General features: G+C 35.3%; 1 pseudogene; it reads left to right on the forward strand.

Moving 5' to 3' along the window:
* LOC127988317 (adhesion G protein-coupled receptor L3-like) overlaps positions 1 to 17277 on the forward strand; it is a 53398-nt pseudogene that overhangs the window by 23617 nt on the left and 12504 nt on the right.

Below are 17277 nucleotides of genomic sequence, written 5' to 3' on the forward strand. Positions count from 1 at the left end.
AAGAACTGGCTCAGCTTTTTCCGACGAGTGGCCATTGCATCCTCTTCATCATTGGTGACACAACCACTCGCATCAAGGAAAATGTTCTGATAATGTTCAAAAAATGTTTTTTTCATACTTCTCTCATGTGATCATCGAGAAACCTGAGATGTTTGTGCCGAGGGTCAAGGGCAGACGGAGTTTTCACTGCATTCTCCAAGTTAACTGTGTTTATTCGTTGCTTGAGAGATGCTGCAACAATGTTCTTGAATTCGGTCACTTTCTGTGATTCTTTTGCGCGCTCAAGTTCGTTATTTCCAATATAGCGGTATGCGCGCTCATGATGGAAGCGACGCTGTTGCGATGTGCACGTGTGCGATGTGCCCGTTTTTTCGAGCTGCGTCCGCACCACATCGAATTAAAAACATCTCAACTTTTCAGAATGTCGCAAGCGCACCACGGGTCATGTGACAAGAACTAAACATTCAGCTTCATCCTTTCCCGTAACAACGTTGAAAGCTCAGACAAGATGAAGGAACAGCTGTTCATAGCTGTGTATGTATTGCCATTTTGAAATAAATTTAGTAGCAGAGAAATTTCCCATTTTCATTATGCCCGAGCGCTTTGGAAAGAAGGAGAAAGCGGCACGCATAATGTTTTCCATGCGTTTTTAGGCGCGATATGTGAACGGCCCCTTATTCATTAATTAATTATTTTTGCTTGCATACATCTTCAAATATGCCGTGGAGAATCACAAAACTTGATCAAATTAGATTTTATTGGGAACTTTTTTTTTTTTTTTTTTTTTTTGCGAAATTCGAATATCACTTTTAATTATCGAATAATTAGAGCAGAACGAATATTCGAATGTTCGGCTATCCGTGCACACCCCTAGATGTAACGATTAGCAGTTTGTCGGTAAATCATGATAAAATTCCCCACGGTTGGTATTACCGTTTCATATTTTGTTTATCATTATAACCATATTCGATTGTCGCGATTTGAACAACTTTCGGATAAATAAATACTATCCAGCAGCATAAAGCGCAGTGTTTAGTAACAGTCTCACATGCACACAGCAACTTACGTTAATAAGTACTTATGTTTTGTGTCAAAATCAGCTTTTTCATAAGCGCCACCTACTGGCAGTCCTTTAATAGGAAAGGTGTGACACTTATTCATCATAGCAGCGGCTTTAGCACGGACAGACGCTAGCACACATTATCATTTTTTTTTTTTTTACCTTTTCTCACTTTCTCACTCATTTTCTAATCCCGCTTGCCCCGTCCTGCCTCGTTCCAGGATTTTCAGAGCTGACTGGCAGAGCGTTAGTTTTCTTTACTTCACCAGTGAGTCAGACCACCCTGTGCAGGCGGTGTGTTTATAGATCGGATAAAATTATTTTGTCATTGACGGGTATAATAGTAAAGAGCAAGTGTTACAAATTCTATTCCGCTATTTAATATGTCAAAACGTCCAGGGGTGAAATCAAATCCAGAGCAAGTTCACTTTGTTTCTATTTGGCAATGTACCTTTAATAGCCATCTCCAGGGTGGAAATGATCAGAAACAGATAGCTGATTACACATCATGCTTCGTTTCCAAAACACCAGACGACAACTTTAGAAACCTCATTGTTGATCCGAGGGTTCTTTTGCTGTAACTCCCAAATCAAATCTAGACTTTCAGAGGGCTAACATAACAAGTCTACTTCGCTTTCAACTTTTCATTCACGTTCTCCCGAAGCTCGTTGTTTAACAGCTGGGCCTGGTTTTGAAGCCTCTCTGACATTCCCACCGCGCAGCTGAAAAACGTCTCCGAATTTGATCCGGTTTGGAGGTTCTGCAGTACATCAGCATCAAGACCCAAAGCTGACATTTGGCCCTTTTTTAAAAGACCGCTGGCACTTAAATTAAACGTTGTGTATACAACTTAATTGAACTGTTTTTCTGGAGGGCGTCAGAGACATTAGCAGGTCTCTTAAAAGAGCGTGAAAAGCGTCTTTTTCTCTCGCGCTCTGATTTCTCTTCTTCCAGAGCTTTTTCTGTCTCGTGTTTCTGTAATTATTGCCACATGCAGGAGGTTCTGCTTGACACAAACAGAAAAAGCCTGGATCTCGTGACCCGACCCAGATTGATGCATCAACTTTAGTTTGACAAGACGAGACGTTTCTTTGGGTTTGCTGTGCGTAATCCTAGGAAGATTAAAGTCAGAATGGGTGTCCAGAACATTTGATATTCCATTAGCTGCAGAAGAGTCACTCTTTGTTTGTTGAAGCACCACATTAACGATGTTTGCTGACCTTGGAAACGACGGACTAAAATGGCACAATTATGAGCACCGTCAGGTTTTACTTGACGTATCTAAAATATTTGTAGTTTAGGGACTGATTCTCTCTATTAACTAACTATTAATTGCGACTTTTATCTCAATAAACTCCTAATTTGCTATTTATTAATATTTAGTTATGTAGTTGTTAAGTTTAGGTATGAGGATTAATGGAACTAAAATATGGTCATGCAGAATAAGACATTGATATGTGCTTTACTAATAAATAAACCGTACTCATATACTAATAAACAGACAACTAATAAAATGTACTGATAAACAGCCAAAATGCAAATTCATGCAAATAAGCAACTAATTAATAGTGAAGAGTACTATAGGTCAATAAACTAGTGTTATAAATGTGTGTGTGTGTGTGTGTGTGTGTGTGTATATATATATATATATATAAGTGTTTAAAAAGTGTGCATCGGATACAAGTTAGCATTTGTATAGTGATGCATAATTTCGAACATATTAGCATCGGTAAACAAAAAAATATTGTAATATTATTACTAGTGGATGCACTATACTTTTCTTGTTTGGAAATCGACCAATAATCTGTGACTAATATTTTATATGCAGATTTATTTCTCATCTTTTAAACATGTTCTCATGTTTTTCAAGCGCGTTCTCTCATCACAGCTACTGCTGTGTGAATATGACGCATCAAAATACCGCGGAGACCCGAGGAAAAGCGGGGATTAAAGTCAAAAACCTGACTTGAAATAACCTAACAAATCAATCGGGGCTAAAGCAGTTCCATAAACTACAAATTAAATCACACAATCCTCTAATTTGTGACTACTTATTCTTAAACAGACCTTAATGTCGACCATGGATCAAATTGATCCACCGTGACAAACAGTGAATATATCTGCGCTGTTTAATGCATTTTAGACGTTGTGGTTTCATCTGTAAATGTAAGAAAGCATATTTTGATATATTGTATAAAAATATTGATATATCGATCGATATACTCCTGTATCGAATCAAATTGCAATTGTATCGTATAATTTTTTGAGGTATCGCAAATATCATATTGTGACCAACAATCCAATCTAGATCCATAATTTATATATATATAAAATGCAATTTTTTTTTATCAAGTTCTTGTTTAATAAATTGATTTAATTTTATGCTTCATTCACACCACTGTATATACTGATTAAATAATGGATTTAGCTATATAAACATTAATGTGAAGAATATATTGATATATGTTTGTTTTTAATGTAGACGTACGTGAAACATCTGAATTAGAATTGTGTGTAAAAAAAAAATTATGTCATTTTGTGATTCAAACAGTCCAGAGCTATAATGACTCTACACACACACACACACACACACACACACACACACACACACACACACACACACACACACACACACAGTCCTTTCACCCGAAGCAGATGTTGACAGTCATCTGGCTTGCTGGTGTAATTGTGCATTTTTGTGCGCTTGTGTGTCACACTAGACTCTGTTTAAGATTGCCCTGAGTGTAACCTCAACCTAGCCTTCAACTCCTCTGTAAAGCCACCACACACACCTGATACCCCTCATGCCGTCATCAAAGTCCCCCGCGCTATTCACCAAATTGAGAAATTGGTTCCAAGCCTGAACAGCAAAGGGCTGGTCCTGTTCAAACACGGCTTGTTTCGCCAAAGTGTTTTCCATGGATAAATTAGTCGGCTAGATAGATACTGTTTCCTTTCATTACTGCTTACTAAAATCAGATGCTGTGGACGATCAGTGCATTTTTCCTCCAATACCATTGATGTCACTCCATCCGTTCATCCGGTCAGCTCCATTTGTTCAACCAGCATCATATATATAACAGCACGGAGATGGAGAGCTGCCCCGTTCTCTCTGCCCATACACTGTGTCCCTTTAATCATAGTTTTCATTTCAGTACATTGAAATTTCCCTTACCAAGGACAACGTCATAAATAAAGACAAAAAAGGGTTTTGCGGAGGAAAATTTTGTACCTGCTCGCTCTCTAACTTTTTGTGCATTAGGGGATAGTGCGAAGGGATGAAAAAGACGAGGTGGTCATCTGTGAAAATTTATAATCATTTATTACGCGGCAGGCGGCGAGGCGAAGTAAGTAAAAGCGTGAAGGCGGACATCCATAAAAAGGGACGTGAAGCCCCTAAATGAAAAGCAAAGTGAGTTTCTGTATCTTGTCGTAGGTAATGAGGAGCAAGGGCCTTTCTTCTCGGAGGAGTACAGTGCGTTCAGCGTGGCACACACATTTGAGAGGGATTTATCGTTGTTTGACACAGGATGGTGCAGCCATGAGTGACCTCAACAAAAATATTTCACTTCCTTTTTAGGGGGGAAATGCATTTTTGTGTTGTGTTGTAGACTCCATCTCTATCTTCCTAACACTATTCTTTGCTCAAAGTCAAGTGTGCTAAAATAATTTAAAAAAGAGGAAGATGTTTGCTTGTTTGCTTGCTATATATTATATATTACCCAATATTTATTTAAAGTAATATTTAAATGTATAAAAATGTAAGTATTATTATTATTGTTATTATTATTAGTAATACTATTAAATATGTATTAGCATAAATATGATTCGATATTTGTATAAATAAATGTCTTTGACTACTTTACAGTCAGAAATAATAGTAATGGTATTAATAATGGTTATTACAATTTTTTTTCAACAAATGTAGTTATTATAAAATGTGTAAGCAGATATTTATTTGAATTTATACAAATGTAAATGTATTATTACTGCTATTATTATTATAAAATATGTATTAGCATGAATATCAATAAATATTTGTTTAATTAAATACATATATTTCCTTGACTACTTTACCGTATAATAATAATAATAATAATATTAATAATAATAGTTATTATAATTGTTTTATTTAGTTATTTATAAAAAATATTTAGTTTATTCTTATTATTATTAAATATGTACTAGCATAAATATTAATATATATTTTTTTAAATAAATACATGTAAAATTGTTTTAATAAAAATTTTCCTCGACTACAGGAATAATAATAATAATGTTATTATTATTAGTAGTAGTAGTAGTGGTAGTAGTAGTTGTTGTTGTATTAAATATTAATAATAAATATTTGTTGAAAAATGTAATAAATTAAATACATGAATTCCAGCTCTAGAACTTTATTTTTATTTGCCATTTTGATTTCTATAGATAACAATATTTCTGTATCTGCAGAAGACTTCATGCATTAAGGAAGTGTTAGAACGAGCATGTCCTGATTGTTGGAATGAAATCACACTTGCGAATGCATCTTGATCTCTGGGGTGCCGCGTGTTTTTAGAACACAACACTTGCTGGTTCCGAATGCATTCTGTTTTTAAACAACAGAATTGTTTCCTTATTAGTTTCGTTAGCAGATAATTTATGCTTTTTGTTTGATGTAAAGCAGTACAATCCCTTTGCATACATTTTCACCATTTTAAAGCTGAGTTCAAAAGAAATGTTTTATTTTTTTCCCCCGAAACCCAAAAAACACAATGCATTTAAATGTGCTCCATTTTTCCGTGTTTGTTTTTAGCTCGTCATTAATGAATTAACTTTTTAAACAACTCATCATTATTGTTTTGGTGCCATTTTATTTTTAACTCAATTATATTCTAATTGATCATTTTTCATAATATGTGAGGGATGTTTTTCCCACTTTGTTCAGAACACAATGAAAGCTTATAACACAATAAGGCCCATGATCAAAAACATGATAATTCATTTGCAATACTAAATAGGAAATTGACAGTTTAATGCAAAACAATAAGATGCATACTGCATTGTCTTTTACCCCCCATCACTGGGTATTGCTTCCTTAGAAGAGTCCTGGCTACTGTAGCACAGCGTCAAATTCATTTAAAACAGGATTTCTGTTCACATTTCACTAAATATAATTGACCAGTTCCACATTTTTGTATGTATATGTTTATTTACAACAACAATTATATGTTTATTATGGGATATTCCACCCCAAAATGAAAATGTAGTCATTAATCTCTTACCCCCATGTCGTTCCAAACCTGTAAAAGCTTAATTCATCTATGGAACATAATTTAAGATATTTTGGATGAAAACCTGGAGGCTTGTGACTGTCCCATAGACTGCCAAATAAAACACACTGTCAAAGTTCAGAAAAGTATGAAAAGCATCATCAGAATAGTCCATCTGCCATCAGTGGTTCAACCGTAACGTTATGAAGCTATGCGTATGCTCTTCTGTGTCAGCTGCACAACAAGGATGTGCTGTTTTCTTTCTTTTAAATCGAAGCTGAATACACGTAGAAACAGCGCATCCTTGTGGCGTGGCTGACACAGAAGAGCATACGCAGCATACGGATATGGAGAGACATAGAGGAGAAGTGATTAATGACAAAATGTTCATTTTAGGTTGGAGTATCCCTTTAAGTACTTACGTAAACATATGAATATTCATTTACCTAATATTAATAATAATAATATGGTTATAATACAATATTAAATAGCATTATTAATTATTTAAATAAATATTAATTTAAAGGTGAATATTTAATTATTTATTTTTAACTTATTATTATTCAAATATTTATGTAAATCACTGTTCATTTATTCATTTTAACATTTTATATATTCATTGGTAATGCTGATGATGATTATTGTTATTATATTATTATGTATTCATATTTTTATTTAAAAAATATTTGTCTGTTTATTCAAACATACAAATATAAATTTAAATAATAATAATAATACATATTCATTTCAAGAATATTTGTGTTTCTATTTAAACAATATTACAGATATTTAACAATAATAAAATAAATATTTAATTACTTATGTAAACACGAATATTTATTTAAATAATTATAATGTACTTTTATAATACAATTTTATATAACAATTATGAATTATTTAAACAAATATTTGTATCATGAACATTGTTTTATTAATTTGATTATTGAAACATTTTATTATTATTGGTTTTATTACTTAAATATTTATGTAAATCAATGTTAATTTATTAATTTTAACATTTGTTGGTGTTACTGTTATGAATATATTATTATGTATTAATATTTTCATTTAGACAAATATTTGTCTAAGCATACAAATATATATTTTAACAACAACAACAATAATAATAATACATGATAATTTAAACAAATACTTATCACTCTATTTAAACATGCAGATATAATAATAATAATAATAATAATAACAATAATAATAATAATAATAATAATAATAATAATGCCATTTTATACTTATTCATAATAATAATATTAATTTTTAATATTACATAACAATTCAGAATTATTAGAAAGAGTATTAATTTATTTCAATATTTATTTAAACAAATATTTCTTTGTGATTATCTGATTATCTGTACATTTGAAAAAAATAAAAATAACCTGTGAGGCAATTAAATATGTATGTTCAAGATCATACTGTCTGAAGATCACAGTTTTCAAAACAATAAATCAGATTTTTAATATGCCAGTGTTGGCTCTAGATATTTACCATTGTGGTTTTCATAGACTAGTATACAAAAAAGAATTCCTCTTTATTTTCTCTAATTTCATGATAGATGTCACTGCTACTTTGACAGTAGCTGATAGCGTAGCATGGCCTCATGGGAGATCTGCGGCTCCCCAGCGCTGATGAAATGAAGAGGGCTGGCATCACAGGCAACACAGTGGACATCTGGAGCACACCTCCAAATCACGCTGTCAATGATGATGCATTGTGATCCAGCTGTGGCAAATTGGACGCTCCAAACTCCCGCCTGATTGATGTTACTCTATCACAGCTGTCAGACAGCATTGAGTAAAATAAGCCAATAAAAAAAAGATGCAATCCCAAGATTTTGACGTAGAAATTCCAACAGAAGGAATGTAGACCTTGCATTCGTAAACTCATTAAACTCCACCAGTGCTAAAAAGTATCGACTTTCTGTGTGTACAGTCGAGAACATTTCAGAATTCTAAAATTAAAGAAGCTGAAAAGTGTTGACCTTAAGTTAGTACAACTTTTAATTTCCTTGAAAAGCCCTAAAGATGTGCAACTTTCTATTCAATGGAAATAAAGGAAAAAAATGGCACCTTTTATTTTCCAACCATATGTGTCCTCTTTCTTCACTCAAGGGCAGTTCATTCACACACTTTCAGACCTGGCTCTAGAGTTGAAATGCTTTTTCTTTCATCCTCCTTTGAAGAAAGATATTAAGTGCAAAGAGCAAAATGTGTATAGAAATACATACAGATATGTGGAACATCTGGCTCGCTTTGTTGATTTAACATGTCTTTGCTAATAAGACTAACTCTAATTGAATAATTCGACAAAAACGCCTTCATTTACTCACCTTCATTTCATTCCAAAACTTTTTGTGTTCCTTTGAAGGGATTTAAATCTCAAGGAAGAGTAAATGACGATCTTTTTAACTAATTCCTTACCATTTTGCACTTCTGTATCGCAAAACCCAACCATCGTTTCACATTTTTTGAGAATTCTTTAAATGTTGGACAAACTTTAATTTGACCCTCACCATTTTTTCCTCAACTCGTCGTCTTTTCTTTGGCTCTCCAGACCTGCAGATATACACCTCTTCTCCTGAATAGCCACAACTGTGGAAATAATGAAAAACTGCCATTTTTTTTGATCACCACATGTGCTCTCATTCTGTACATCCAAGGGCAGCCCATTCAAGCTCCCTTTGGTTTTTCTCTCCCTTTATTTATTGTGCTTTAAGTCTATCTATGCCACTGATTGTTCTCCGTTAGCCTCTTTCTTGCTTACTTTCGAGGGAGGAATATACTTCAGAAACCTTGGGCCAAAGTTCAGCGTATAGTGTTACACATATCAGCTTCAGAAATGCTTTTCATACAGTTCTTATTCATTTCAGAATCTCAGAAAGATTCCTAACAACTTTCTTTCTTTCTTTCTTTCTTTCGCAGGGCCTCTTCATCTTCCTGATATATGGAGTGTACAACACTGAGGTAAGTCCGCAGTGCAGTGCATCTCAAGGCTGACTGAGTGAGAGAAATGACATGATGTTTCTGATGGGACCCCCGCCCCGCCAAAGGAGGGCGGATTGAAAGCGAGCCTTTTTTTCCTCCACATGAGCGTCCCACTGCCCTTCATGCTTGGGCTAACTTATATGCATCCAGGCCCACCATTAAACACTGACACCCGGAGTAAAGAGCCAGTCATCCCTCAAGCACATTGGCCAATATTTCACTGCCTCTTTAAGTTTTTAAACTCATGGTCTTCCATTTAACATTCTGACATTAGAGCTCAGCTGCAGCTCAGAGAAACGGATATGTATGCGGGACGCCGCCGTGGAAATGTACCTGCACTACGCCTATTAACATTTAGATGCTCTTCCAAAGAGAGAGAAACTATGGGGATGAATTGGGAAAGAGGTGATTGGGTACCATAATGCCGCCTTGAAATTCAAATCCAAATGTGAACAAGTCCACATATAGTCATCCAACCTAAGATCAGTGTTTAAGCTTGTTTCTTCTTTGTCTGCACTTATGTTTACGTTGATTTTCTTTCTCCATAAATAAGTACATTAATAATTGATCAATAATAACAAAACATATCTATCTATCTATCTGTCTGTCTGTCTGTCTGTCTATCTATCTATCTATCTATCTATCTATCTATCTATCGTATTATTATTCATATTAATGCATTTATAAATATGTAAGTTAATAAGTATGTTTAAAATGAATAAATAGATAAGTTATAATATATTGCATTATATAAAATTATACTGTTATTCATTATTATATTAACTTCTAAAAATCTGTTTAAAGATACGAATTTGTATATAGATAAATATTTGCATATAGGTAAATAGATAAGTATTTATTGTTATAATAATAACAATAATAATACATTTACTGTCTTTAATAATAATACTATAATTACAATAACAATAACAAATGTTAATAGCAATAACATTTAAATGAAATAAATACATGTTAATTTAAATATTGTTTTCAGCAGTAATAGTATTAATAGTTTAAATAACTATATAAATATTCATTTAGATTAATATTTATTGTACTAATTATTTCAATAATAATAATAAAAGTAATAAAAACAACAACAACAACTAATAATAATAATGGTTTACATAAATATATAATTTAGATACATATTTGTACAAATTATTTCTATAATAATAATAATAATAATAATAATATGATTAGCAATAACAACAATACTGCATGTTAAAATAAACAAATAATATTTGTTTAAATAAATATGTATTATAAATATTATTTTTAATAATAATAATAATAAAACATATAGCAGTTCACAATTTTCTGAATGCCATAATGTGTTCTATTCAACTTGTTTTGTGCTCTCAGCTCTGCTGTTGTCTGTTGTAGCAGGTGGGCTGCACTGATTGTGGACATACAGGTGGTACATCAAGCTTGAATTGTTCTGATTGTAGAACAGTTCCTTTAAGAATGATTAATAATTTATTTATTACTTAACAAATTAATTTATTAAATATTAAATAGACAATAATATTCATTTAATGAATTAACATGATCTTAAGAATGATCATTTTAAATGTCAGAGTAGACCTCCGCTTCTTCATCTCCACCCCTGAGTACAGACGGAGCTCCTCTACCTTTTTTCTACCTCTTTAGTGTCTACAAAAGAGGTGTAAGGAGATGGCCCTGAGACCGAGCCCTGTATTGACACAGCAGAGACTCGCCGGTGACCCTCTCCGCATTGTAAAATAAATCATCGCCGCATTCTTGTTTAACAGGCTTTTTTAGTACGCTGGAATCTATTTTCCAACCCCCGGCTCTCCTTGACCTAGAGGTCTTCACAATTTGTGAGAAGCTCATGTCTGCTTGACACTTTTTTTTTTCAAAAGGGGTTTTGTTAAATATCGTATGTAATCATCGTTTTGTGTGTGTGTGTGTGTGTGTGTGTGTGTTTTGTGAATCTAATTTGTTCTTTTTGTGTCTTCAGATTTCACCGTCTGACACCACAAATTCTCGTTTAATAGAATAATTGAGGAGAATGATCAAAGTGTTAGCATACAAAGACAAAACAAGTCACAGAATATTTAAATTCTACCGGGACTATAAAATCAGTTTCGCTCATCTGTACAGTTGATTATCTCAAAGGAAACATGCAAGTGAGAATATATAAAACCAACCATTTGATTGAGAGAGAGAGAGAGAGAGAGAGAGAGAGAGAGATATCAGATTCATATAACATGCCATTTATTCCCAATGTGCACCAGCCATTGGTACATTTTGCAGTCAAATACTTTAGATACCATGTAAATCTGTTTGTTAGCTTTATCTGATGCAAAATTATGGTATAGTTATTTATTGAACATGAAAATGCTTTTAATATTGAAATATGAATAATGCCTATATTGCAATCTCCTGCTTAGAGTAACAGATAATTGCAATTCACTTAATGATGATTTCCCTTTTTATATTTTTCTTTTCATATAAAGTAGATCATTTCACACCAAGAACATATTAAAACTGATCATTAAAATTTGTTTTTATATATAATTTAGTCTGTTTTTAGTTATTAATGGTCATCCCTGTTTTTATGACTATTTTTTTTCCTTTGGCAAAAGTGTCCATTTGCATTGCTTTCATATGAAAGTAATATCTAATGTGTTTTTATATTGAACATTTAAGGCTACATCACTTTAAAACCTTGAGAGGAAAACCGTTAAACTGCTTTTAAGAGCAGCGACTTCAAACCAGTTCCTTTCGATGCTGGAAATGCTGTTTTTTCGAGTAGCTTTCTGTGATTTTATACCTGGAATAAATTGATTTGATTTTCCGTTTCCATTCATTAAAGGTACAGCGCACTCAAAGTGTGGGAGAGGGAGAAAACTGTGTCTGTTTGCAAATCTGACATATTACCGTTGACTCCGAGCTGTCAGAGCTCTTCTGTTCTCTTCATTAACTCTGTCGTCATGCTGATGGGGTTTGTTCAGGACATGTTGGTGTGTGTGTATCTGCATGGCAGCAATAATTTATGACAACAGCAGAGCCTAATGAAGTCATAAGAGCTAATGCATATTCACCAGTGAAGGGCTGGAGCTTGTGCCGCGCTCGGGCTGGGAAATGCAGGCAGTTTTTTTTGTGGTCGCTCACAGCCAGGCTGGAAAATAATATCTAGCAGTCCAGGAAACAGCTGGATTGGATTGTATGATGTGGGAAATACTGGCATACAGAAAATAAAGATATAAACACACACACACACACATATATTATTCATAGTTGCAAAAAAATAAAATGAAGTGTAATGTATATTTTAAGGTTTTACATGTAACATTTTTGTTAAAATAAATGTCAATTTGAATATATAATATTTGAAAAATGTAATAGTTCTTAATGTAGAAATGTATAATGTAGAAAGTTTTGGTATATTTTTATTAATGTAAAAAATGCAAAGTGTATGAATAATGTTTATATATATATATATATATATATATATATATATATATATATATATATATATATATATATATATAGCATTTTATTTATTTGTAAATTAATATAAGTTTTAATGAATTTTTCTTTCATATATATATATATTTTTTTGTCATAAAAAAATACATTTCAGGCATAGCAAATTGGCATTTCTGTGACATAAAAAACATACTGCTAGAAAAAAAGGCTTTAAATTTGATGCATATTTACGAGTTATTGGCTCACGCCACTAAAATAAAGCAGCATGAGTTTATAGTACTGTGTATGTCATTCAGCATGCATCACCTAACACCCCGTTTTTCTCACACAGTCTAAATGTAATTTGTTCTGCAAGGGTGGTCGTTTCCTTTATCGCTTTATTCCCGTGGCCCCCTGTACGGTGTGACAGATGAGAGGTTAAGACGCTCTCCTTACTTTGCCGACTCTACGTGTCACTTTCAGGACCCATTACGTGTGACAAACTGGAACATTTTGCTTGCCGGCACTCATTGACTTTTATGCAATGCCGGCTGTTTGCTTTCTCTGTTCCCAGTCCGGATTGAATTTCACCTTCCTGGGGCCAATACTCATGCGAGCGCAAAGTGTTTGGTATAAAGTATTTAGTACTGAGTCATGACATTTTAACCATCCACCCCCTCCTTGTTATCCACAGGTTCGAAACACAGTCAACAGAATCAAAGAAAGAAGAAAAGCCTTAAATTTCTCCGTAAGTTCTTGCATGTTTGCATGTTTTCTCGACTACTGGAGGCCTATACTCTTTATATAGTGCAAATTTCATAGCGCAGTGCATGTTTTGCCCCTGGTCCTATTTCACACACCCACTCAGGCCACCTCAATCCAGCCAATGTCAAGCAGCAGCCCTGGGTTACATGTTTCTAATCCTGTGGAAGCTCGTCCCTTCACATTAAACTGTCAGGCCAGTATTTATACGTGAGGCCTCTGTTGACGGAGATCACTTAGCTTCACCAAAGCGGTTTAAAAGTAGTTAATAGACACCCCACCCCCCTTCAGCAAAGCACCTCACCTCCAGCGGTTCCTCTATGAATGGCCACATTAACTCTCCTCCGGGCTTGTCACGGTTTATGGCCTACGGCAGTTTGTCCCGCTCGGCCCTTGCCGCGCGACCAGGTCATTGAGAACGGAATGAGACAATTTCTAAAGGCGGATTGATTTTAGAATATGGCCCCCTCCCTCTTCCCTTTGACCCCCCTGACAGGCCCGACACCGTTAAGACTAGGACTTGTAAAAAACGTCTGCGGCCCCAAACGCGAGTGCCAGGTAGCAGCTGATAAATTGTGGCGGGTCGTATTAGCAGTGGGACCCTTTAGTGCTCTCTGGGCAATTTTCCAATTTTCGAAGTCCACACGATGAGATTCGCTGGCCGCGTGTGGCGGATGGTTTTTTAGCTAATGCCATTTTGCGCCATAAATCTAGAGGTGATATACTGTATTTTGTCGAATAGCTTCAGTGCTGGACGGGGTCCAGAATGGGATAGGAAAATGTACTCTTCTTTATTGGATGAGAGCAGTGGTCAGGGAATGTACTGACTTCCAATATAGGGTTGATAATGTACAGCACATGCTTTAGATGGATGGGTTTTTTGCCTGAGGGAACCCTAACGATTTTCTAACTCATCGTAGTGTAAACTGATGTTTATTTTTGTAGCTGTCTACATCTCAGAGACTTCCATAGCAACCACTTAGAATGCTCTAGCAGCCGCCCAGAGCTTATTATCACTGGCCTAGCAACAACCTAGTAACAGCCTAGTGACTACTCTGAACACTCTAGCAACACTGTGAACAGGCAACGACCTACTGAGTTGTTCTGACTGTTTGCTTGTCAGTTGTCCTGTCTATTTCCCATTCTGTCTGTCTGCATGCCTGTCTTGTTCTGTCAATTTGTCATTCTGTTTGTCATTTTGCTTGTCTTTTGGTCTGTCTGTTTTTTGTCTGTCTGTCTGCTTCTCTGTTGATTTGTCTGTCTATCTGATTGTCTGTTGTTCTGTCTGTTTGCCGTTCTGTCTGCTTGTCTGTTTGCCGTTCTGTCTGTTTACCATTCTGTCTGCTTGTCTGTTGTTCTGTCTGTCTGTATGCTTGTCTTTTGTCCTGTCTGTTTGCCGTTCTGTCTGTCTGCTTGTCTGTTGTTCTGTCTGTCTGTATGCTTGTCTTTTGTCCTGTCTGTTTACCATTCTATCTGCTTGTCTGTTGTTCTGTCTGTTTGCCGTTCTGTCTACTTGTCTGTTGTTCTGTCTTTGCCATTCTGTCTGTCTGTTTGTCTGTTGTTCTGTCTGTCTGTATGCTTGTCTTTTGTCCTGTCTGCCCTATATGCTTGTCTGTTGTTCTGTCTTTTACCATTCTGCCTGCTTGTCTGTTGTTCTGTCTGTCTGTCTGCTTGTCTGTTGTTCTGTCTGTTTACCATTCTATCTGCTTGTCTGTTGTTCTGTCTTTGCCATTCTGTCTGTCTGCTTGTCTGTTGTTCTGTCTGTCTGTCTGCTTGTCTGTTGTTCTGTCTGTCCTATATGCTTGTCTGTTGTTCTGTCTATGTCTGCTTGTCTATTGTTCTGTCTGTCCTATATGCTTGTCTGTTGTTCTCTCTGTCTGTCTGCTTGTCTGTTGTTCTGTCTGTTTACCATTCTATCTGCTTGTCTGTTGTTCTGTCTTTGCCATTCTGTCTGTCTGCTTGTCTGTTGTTCTGTCTGTCTGTCTGCTTGTCTGTTGTTCTGTCTGTCCTATATGCTTGTCTGTTGTTCTGTCTATGTCTGCTTGTCTGTTGTTCTGTCTGTCCTATATGCTTGTCTGTTGTTCTGTCTTTTACCATTCTGCCTGCTTGTCTGTTGTTCTGTCTGTCTGTCTGCTTGTCTGTTGTTCTGTCTGTCCTATATGCTTGTCTGTTGTTCTGTCTATGTCTGCTTGTCTGTTGTTTGTCTGTCCTATATGCTTGTCTGTTGTTCTGTCTTTTACCATTCTATCTGCTTGTCTGTTGTTCTGTCTGTTTGCCGTTCTGTCTGTCTGCTTGACTGTTGTTCTGTCTATGTCTGCTTGTCTGTTGTTTTTTCTGTCCTATATGCTTGGCTGTTGAGTCTGTTTACCATTCTGCCTGCTTGTCTGTTGTTTTGTCTGTCTGTCTGTCTGTCTGCTTGTCTGTTGTTCTGTCTGTGTCTGCTTGTCTGCCATTCTGTCTGCCTATCTCAATTAATCTATCTCATGTAATCTGTCTATTGTTCGGTTCGTCTGTCTGCCTATCTCAATTAATCAGTTTTTCTGTCTCGTCTGTCTTTTCTGTCTTGTTTCTCTCTGAATTAGTGGTAAGGATATTACACTTTAGTTTTAAATCAGGCATCTACTTTCTCTGTTATTCAGTGAATTTAAATGATGATGCATTGAGTCTAGTAATTATACTGATGATTTCTCAAGGATTTTTACTACTGCAGTCTTCATGAATGTAGTTACTGTAAATGGGAGATAATTAATATACAGCGTGATATTAAAGTCCAATTTGCTGAACAAATTTAAGCCTTATTAAACATCTCTCTCCTTGTCTCTATAGTTTTTGTTCTTGCCATTCTTGCTTATTCATGAGCTAGACCAGTGCTCCCAGGGCGCTTCATACCAACTGTCGCCTGACCCGTGTGACCTCACACTTGTACATACTGTGGCAGATTGCTTGAGAAAAATAAAGCTGTCAGTTGCACCGGCCAAATGAAAAACGAACGTGCTGCTATTCTAGCAGGGTCTAGATCACTGACAGCCCTGAAATATAGATATAAATTGGAAGCAGATTAGTTTTTTGATCCTAATTCAAGTTTTGACAAGATATAAGACTGAAAAGAGAGAGATGTATAAAACATATAATGTACATTTCCTGTTGTAAAATGTGCACTTTTATGATATGTTGATATAGTGCTAGGTTATGCATTTACTTCTTTCTGAGAAGAAATAAACGTCTTCAGACACAATCTTAACCAGCGCTGCATGTCAAAGCCCTTTATATGTCATTCTATGAGGGGTAAGGTTGTGGGTTTTCACGTCCGAACTATTTTACATTCCTGTGAGACTTCTGTGGATATTTATTTTGCGGTACCTCCATACATGTCTGTGTACTTTTTGTTCATGTATCATGTAATGCATATCTACTTGGATCTCAAACTTGATGTTTTTGACATTTAACATTAGTTTTTTTTTTTTTTTCGTATCCCTACCAAATCTAATGCACATAAATATGCATTTTCCTTTTTTTGACAGAACTGTGCCAGTTCCAGGCCCTCCAGTTCAGTGGGCAGTTCTCGGCCGGCCAGCTCTCCAGTACCAGGTGTTTTGAACAGGCAAACAGTCACCTACTCCAGCAGCACATTGACCCACAGCAACAACATCACCCAGAGTTACGACAAAACAAGTGAGTCGTTGGTTTATTTATCAATCAACCCCAAAAAACCGAAGCATCTTTGTAAAGGTCGATTGGCCAGCTTAGGTGATGTACTTGTATA

This window comes from Carassius gibelio, chromosome B22, assembly GCF_023724105.1.
Source record: "Carassius gibelio isolate Cgi1373 ecotype wild population from Czech Republic chromosome B22, carGib1.2-hapl.c, whole genome shotgun sequence".
In the NCBI taxonomy this organism is placed as follows: Eukaryota; Metazoa; Chordata; class Actinopteri; order Cypriniformes; family Cyprinidae; genus Carassius; species Carassius gibelio.